Below are 7,793 nucleotides of genomic sequence, written 5' to 3' on the forward strand. Positions count from 1 at the left end.
TCCATACCATGTCTGTCCTTTATTGTGCCCATCTTTGCATGAAATATTCCCTTGGTATCTCTAATTTTCATGAAGACATCTCTAGTCTTTCCCATTCTATTGTTTTCCTCTATTTCTTTGTATTGATCACTGAGGAAGGCTTTCTTATCTCTCCTTGCTATTCTATGGAACTCTGCATTCAAAGGGTATATCTTTCCTTTTCTCTTTTGCCTTTCACTTCTCTTCTTTTCACCACTATTTGTAAGGCCTTCTCAGACAACCATTTTGCCTTTCTGCATTTCTTTTTCTTGGGGATTGTCTTAAACCCTGCCTCCTGTACAATGTCAGGAACCTCTGTCCATAGTTCTTCAGGATCTCTGTCTATCAGAGCTAATCCCTTGAATCTATTTGTTACTTCCACTGTATAATCATAAGGGATTTGATTTAGGTCATACCTGAATGGTCTAGTGGTTTTCCCTACTTTCTTCAATTTAAGTTTGAATTTGGCAATAAGGAGTTCATGATCTGAGTCACAGTCAGCTCCCAGTCTTGTTTTCACTGACTGTATAGAGCGTCTCCATCTTTGGCTGCAAAGAACATAATCAATCTGATTTCAGTGTTGACCATCTGGTGATGTTCATGTATAGAGTCTTCTCTTGTGTTGTTGGAAGACGGTGTTTGCTATGCCCAGTGTGTTCTCTTGGCAAAACTCTATTAGTCTTTGCCCTGCTTCATTCCATATTCCAAGGCCAAATTTGGCTGTTATTCCAGGCATTTCTTGAATTCCTACTTCTGCATTCCAGTCCCCTATAATGAAAAGGACATCTTTTTTGGGTGTTAGTTCTAGAAGGTTTGTAGGTCTTCATAGAACCATTCAACTTCAGCTTCTTCAACATTAATGGTTGGGGCATAGACTTGGATTACTTTAATATTGAATGATTTGCCTTGGAAACGAACAGAGTTGATTCTGTCCTTTTTTTTGACTGCATCCAAGTACTGCATTTTGGACTCTTTTGTTGACTATGATGGCTACTCCATTTCTTCTAAGGGATTCTTGCCCACAGTAGTAGATATAATGGTCATCTGAGTTAAATTCTCCCATTCTAGTCCATTTTAGTTTGCTGATTCCTAAAATGTTGACATTTACTCTTGCCATCTCCTGTTTGACCACTTCCAATTGGCCTTGATTCATGGACCTAACATTCCAGGTTCCTATGCAGTATTGCTCTTTATGGCATCAGACTTTACTTCCAACACCAGTCACATCCACAACTAGGTGTTGTTTTAGATTTGGCTCCATCTCTTCATTGTTTCTGGCGTTATCCCCCTACTGATCTCCAGTAGCATATTGGACACCTACCAACCTGGGGAGGTCATCTCTCAGTGTCCTATCTTTTTGCCTTTTCATACTGTTCATGGGGTTCTCAAGGCAAGAAGACTGAAGTGGTTTGCCATTCCCTTCTCCAGTGGACCACGTTTTTTCAGAACTCTCCACCATGACCCGTCCATCTTGGGTGGTCCTACACAGCATGGCTCATAGTTTCATTGAGTTAGACAAGGCTGTGGTCCATGTGATCAGATTGGTTAGTTTTCTGTGATTGTGGTTTTCTGTCTGGCTGCCCTCTGATGGAGAAGGAAAAGAAGCTTATGGAAGCTTCCTAATGAGAGAGACTGACTGAGGGGGAAACTGGGTCTTGTTATGATGGGCAGGGCCATGCTCAGTAAATCTTTAATCCAATTTTCTGTTGAAGGGTGGGGCTATGTTCCCTCCCTGTTATTTGACCTGGGGCCAAACTATGGAGGAGGTAATGAAGATAATGGTGGCCTCCTTCAAAAGGTCTATGAACGCACTGCCCCACTCAATGCCCCCGACCCCGTAGCAGGCCACTGCCAATGCACGCCTGTGCCAGAGACTCCTGGATACTCATGGGCAAGTCTGGATCAGTCTCTTGTGGGGTCACTGCTCCTTTCTCCTGGGTCCTGGTGTGCACAAGGTTCTGTTTGTGCCCTCCAAGTGTTTATTTCCCCAGTCCTGTGTAAGTTCTGGCAGCTCTATGGTGGGGTTAATGGTGACCTCCTCCAAGAGGGCTTATGCCATACCCAAGTCTGGTACACCCAGAGTGCCTTCCCTGCAGCAGTCCACTGCTGACCTGTACCTCCACAGGAGACACTCAAACACAGTTCTGTTTTCAGTCTCTGTGGGGTCTCTGGGTCCTGGTGCACACAAAGTTTGTTTGAGCAGTCATGTCCAAATCTTTGAAACCTCATGGACTGTAGCCCTCCAGGCTTCTCTGTCCATGGGATTCTCCAGGCAAGAATACTAGAGTGGGTCACCATGCCCTCCTCCAGAGGATCTTCCCAAGACAGTGATAGAAACTGCTTATCCTACGTCTCTTTCATTGCAGGCAGATTCTTTACCCGTTGAGTCATCAGGGAAGCCCTTTGGTTATCCCATGTTTGTGAAAATAATTAATTTTGATGGTTTTCACACTGTGCTTGCATATTTCACATATGTAGTCATATGAAAGCCATTTACCTGCACTCACACAATTGATGTCCTTTTCACAGTTTTTCAGAGTATCTTTCATTCTTTAGGTAAAGACATAAGGTAAGAAAGCGAATGTTTTCCCCAATTTTATTGTAATTAGTGCACAGGATGCATGTAGGGGAGAGGGGCCTGGGTGTTCAATATTTCCTGGGAGCTACTCAAGTGCTCTCTCCACCAGACCAGAGAGTTATTTTTACTCTTCATTCAGATATTACTTATATCTCTTATCTCCACATTGTAGACCATAGAACCTAGTTTGTTAGTCATTCTGTTGTGTCTGACTCTTTGTGACCCCATGGACTGTAGCCAATCAGGCTTCTCTCTGTCCATGGGATTCTCCTGTCAAGAATACTGGATTGGGTTGCATTTCCTTCTCCAGGGGATATTCCCAACCCAGGGATCAAACCTGGATCTTTCACATTGAAGGTAGATTCTTTAATGTCTGAGGCACCCAGGGAAACTCTGCAATAAACATAGTTCTATAATAAACATAGAACCCAAGATGTCATTAATTTCTATACCTGTGATGTTAAAGATGAGAACTCAGATAATTTTCCTAAAGCTTTTTTTTTTTTTTTTTTTTTCCATTTGCCATAAAAGACAGAGACAAATGAGATCATTACTCTTTGGGCTTTGGGAGTGGGTATGATGAGATTTTAGTATTGAGTGGAGAAGTACTCATTTGAGACTTCAAATTCATATTGATGGGAGAAATGAAACAATTATCTCAACCATTATGGATAAGACAGAAGTAGGGGTTAAAGTCAGGGCATAGATCTTGAAAGATTGTATCAAACAAGGTAAATTTTGACATGAACAAGATATCTTTAGTGTTCTCTGTACAACTCCACAGGACAAGAATGGGATTAAGAATGTAGGAATTCTCAAAAGCACTGTGTTTACATCACATAACTGTACAGCTTTGTTTTATAGAGTGTGCTTTGTGGAGAATGATGATTCCATCATTTAAATAAAAATTATATCAAATCCCTGGCAGAGAAATTGAGGTTTTTCACTCATTTGAGAGAAAAAAAAAATGAACTGTTTGATAAGTGTTAGTGATGGTGTAGGCAAGTAGGTATGTGTGCATTGCTGGAGGAAATGTAGATTTATATAGCCACATTGAAATTGTTTCAAAAAGTATATTACAATATGAAATTCATAATCAACATGCCCTAAAATGGTCATTTCTGCTGGCTGCTCTAGAGAAAAATGGGAAGTAAGGCACAAGAATGCTCATTAAGGCACTATTTATAATACTGAGCATTAAAAACACACCTAAATGTCTAACAATAGAGAAATGGCTAAGTAGACATATGCATTCATCCTTTATAATATGAAGAAACACTTAAATGATATAGCTGTACATGCTGTTATAGAGAGTCATCCAAGATTTATTGTTGATAAACACAAGTGGAGCAATACATATGATGTGATAGGACATATACACATGTTCATATAGTAAACATTCCGTATTTTTACAAAGTACATTAATTAATCATTAATTAAAGGTCTGAAAGGGTATGCACCAACCCCAAGTAGAAGAAAGTCTTCGAAGAGGATTTTAGCTCACAATAGATTTTTCCTATTAACTCTGATTCTCCCTCCTCCAAATGTCCATGCCCTGAGACTTTTCCGTTACTCTCACTAGTGGGCAGCGTATTTGTATCAATACTCGCTACTTGGTGCTGATTGAGCCATACTTGCTTTGGAGGAGAAAACTGCACCAAGTCTGAATTTAGACCTTAAGACATCTTACATGTTTCTGCTTCCCCTCTTGCCTTCTGCCATTACGATCAGAAGAACATTTCTGGGACAGCCCACTGGTCACAGACAAGGAATGAGAGGAACATGGGTCATTCCTGCTCCAGTCAGCCTTCAGACATTCAAAGAGAAGCAGAGCAGAAGGCAGATGAAACCAGCTGAACCCACCAACCTGCACATGCAGGGGTGATAATAAGACAGCTGTTTTAGGCCACTGAGCTTTGGGCTGGCCTGTTATACCGCATTATTGTGGTCATAGTTGACTAATACGTAGCCCAATTTCTGGTATTTATTTTTCTAGGGAAGGACAATAAAACAAAGCATACTAATACCATGCATAACAGTAAATATTAAAGAAGAAAGTCAGCTAACATTTGTCTACTTGCTTTTTATTGTCTTCAGTTCAATTCAGTTCAGTTCAGTTGCTCAGTCGTGTCTGACTCTTTGCAACCCCATGAATCGCAGCACCCCAGGCCTCCCTGTCCATCGCCAACTCCCGGAGTTCACTCAAACTCATGTCCATCGAGTTGGTGATGCCATCCAGCCATCTCATCCTCTGTCATCCCCTTATCCTCCTGCCCCCAATCCCTCCCAGCATCAGAGTCTTTTCCAATGAGTCAACTCTTCGCATGAGGTGGCCAAAGTACTGGAGTTTCAGCTTTAGCATCATTCCTTCCAAAGAAATCCCAGGACTGATCTCTTTTAGAATGGACTTGTTGGATGACACCACAGTTCAAAAGCATCAATTCTTCAGCGCTCAGCTTTCTTCACAGTCCAACTCTCACATCCATACATGACCACAGGAAAAACCATAGCCTTGACTAGACGGACCTTGTTGGCAAAGTAATGTCTCTGCTTTTGAATATGCTATCTAGGTTAGACATAACTTTCCTTCCAAGGAGTAAGCGTCTTTTAATTTCATGGCTGCAGTCACCATCTGCAGTGATTTTGGAGCCCCCCAAAATAAAGTCTGACACTGTTTCCACTGTTTCCCCATCTATTTCCCATGAAGTGACAGGACCAGATGCCATGATCTTTGTTTTCTGAATGTTGAGCTTTAAGTCAACTTTTTCACTCTCTTCTTTCACTTTCATTAAGAGGCTTTTTAGTTCTTCTTCACTTTCTGCCATAAGGGTGGTGTCATCTGCATATCTGAGGTGATTGATTTATCTCCCGGCAATCTTGATTCCAGCTTGTGCTTCCTCCAGCCCAGCATTTCTCATGATGTACTCTGCATAGAAGTTAAATAAGCAGGGTGACAATATACAGCCTTGACGTACTCCTTTTCCTATTTGGAACCAGTCTGTTGTACCATGTCCAGTTCTAAGTGTTGCTTCCTGACCTGCATATAGGTTTCTCAAGAGGCAGGTCAGGTGGTCTGGTATTCCCATCTCTTGAAGAATTGTCCACAGTTTATTGTGATCCACACAGTCAAAGGCTTTGGCATAGTCAATAAAGCAGAAATAGATGCTTTTCTGAAACTCTCTTGCTTTTTCCATGATCCAGCGGATGTTGGCAATTTGATCTCTGGTTCCTCTGCCTTTTCTAAAACCAGCTTGAACATCTGGAAGGTCATGGTTCATGTATTTATTAGATGTGCAAATGGCAGGCTGTCTTCTAAAAGCTGAGGGTAGACAGGACATATTGCAGAATAAAATGTGTACAAAATTTGTGTATGTAGGTACACATATCTGTACTTTATCTGTGAGCGCAAGGAACCTGTGTGACCATGTACAAATCATTTCTCACTATTGGCGCTTCTTTTCTCTTCAGGAAAATGGAGATGAAGGGCTGAGATTAGTGATCTACACTCTCTCAGAGGACACGCAACCTAAGACACTGTACCTGCCCAAAGCTTCACTGTGACTTCTTATTTTTCAGTCCACAGAAAGGCAATCTCCTGCTTAAAACAAAACAAAAAATCTTTGACATAATTGTCTTTCTTTTTACCTTCCCCAAAGGCAATTGTATTGCCAATTTTTTCATGAAAGAGAATTAAAAAACATCTCACGTTTAGTCTTCATTACCATATTAGAAAAAGAAACTTAGAATTTTATATTATCAAGTTAAAGTATTTATCAGGGTACGGGCAAGACTATTTTTACATAGATTAGAAGCAGTGTGACACAGTTAGCACCAGCTCAAGGTCTGAAATTAAAGACTGCTTCTAACTAGTATGGGCCTTTGAAAATCAACTTCTTTGAGGCCTTGTGGGTAACTTGTAAAATGAAAATAATATCAATAATAACATACACTTCAATGACTTCAAATGCTTCATTTAAGAGCATTAGATGAAATAAATACAAGTTAAGAATTTGGGAGACAGCTAGGGTATAATAGCAGAAAGTCAATGGCTCTATTGTCCAACACTCCCTACAATGAGCCTATGAGGTGAATTTTATTAAACATGCTTTATAGATAAAAATTTTAGAGTTCAAAAAAATGTAAAGAATTTGTCCAAATTAATATGCTATGGTCAATTCCACGGTTAAATGTCTCAAGGATTGCACATCCAGCCAAGTAACAAGTAGAAAGCCTTCCTTCATGCCATAAATAATGAAAATAACTAGACCAAATAAGTATGAAGGAAAAAAACAACACTGTTGTCTGACATGCATGCTCAGTTGCTTCAGTCATGTCTGACTCTTTGAGACCCCATTGATTGTAGTCCGTCAGGCTCCTCTGTCCATTAGATTCTCCAGGCAAGAATACTGGAGTGGGTTGCCATGGCATCGTCCAGGGGATTTTCCCAAACCAGGAATTGAACCCATGTCTCCTGCATCTCCTGCATTGCAGATGGATGTTTTGCCCACTGAGCCACCTGGGAAGTCTTACATGGGAAAACTAAATTTTTGTGGATTAGATCATAGATCATGGCAAGCCCATGATCCCTAGGGGAAAATATAAGCCATGAGACGAAGTCATCCTCCTGCCCAGAGGGAAGGAATATCTGGAATGCAGAGCAAACAGAGTACAAGTTCTAACTGAGATTAACCAGAAATGGGAACTCATGGAGGGCAAATATGCTGGTATTTGTGGGGCAGAGGCATAGATTAGAAGAAGTGGTGTTGAGAAAGAGTTCCAGAAATATACACACATTTTCCTTGCGATGTTGCCTGAATACTAAGCTGATCATAGAGTGAAACTCCTTCAAATCCGGGCAAAAGTCATATCCTAAGGAGCTGTAAGCTGAACTCCAGAGAGCCACATATTAAGGATAAAGTGGACTTAGATTAAGGCTGCTCTAGAGCTCAACATTCAGAAGATGAAGATCATGGCATCTGGTCCCATCACTTTATGGGAAATCGATGGGGAAACAGTGGAAACAGTGTCAGACTTTATTTTTGGGGGCTCCAAAATCACTACAGATGGTGACTGCAGCCATGAAATTAAAAGATGCTTACTCCTTGGAAGAAAAGTTATGACCAATCTAGATAGCATATTGAAAAGCAGAGACATTACTTTGCCAACAAAGGTCCATCTAGTCAAGGCTATGGTTTTT

Source organism: Bos indicus, chromosome 14, assembly GCF_029378745.1.
Source record: "Bos indicus isolate NIAB-ARS_2022 breed Sahiwal x Tharparkar chromosome 14, NIAB-ARS_B.indTharparkar_mat_pri_1.0, whole genome shotgun sequence".
Taxonomy (NCBI): Eukaryota; Metazoa; Chordata; class Mammalia; order Artiodactyla; family Bovidae; genus Bos; species Bos indicus.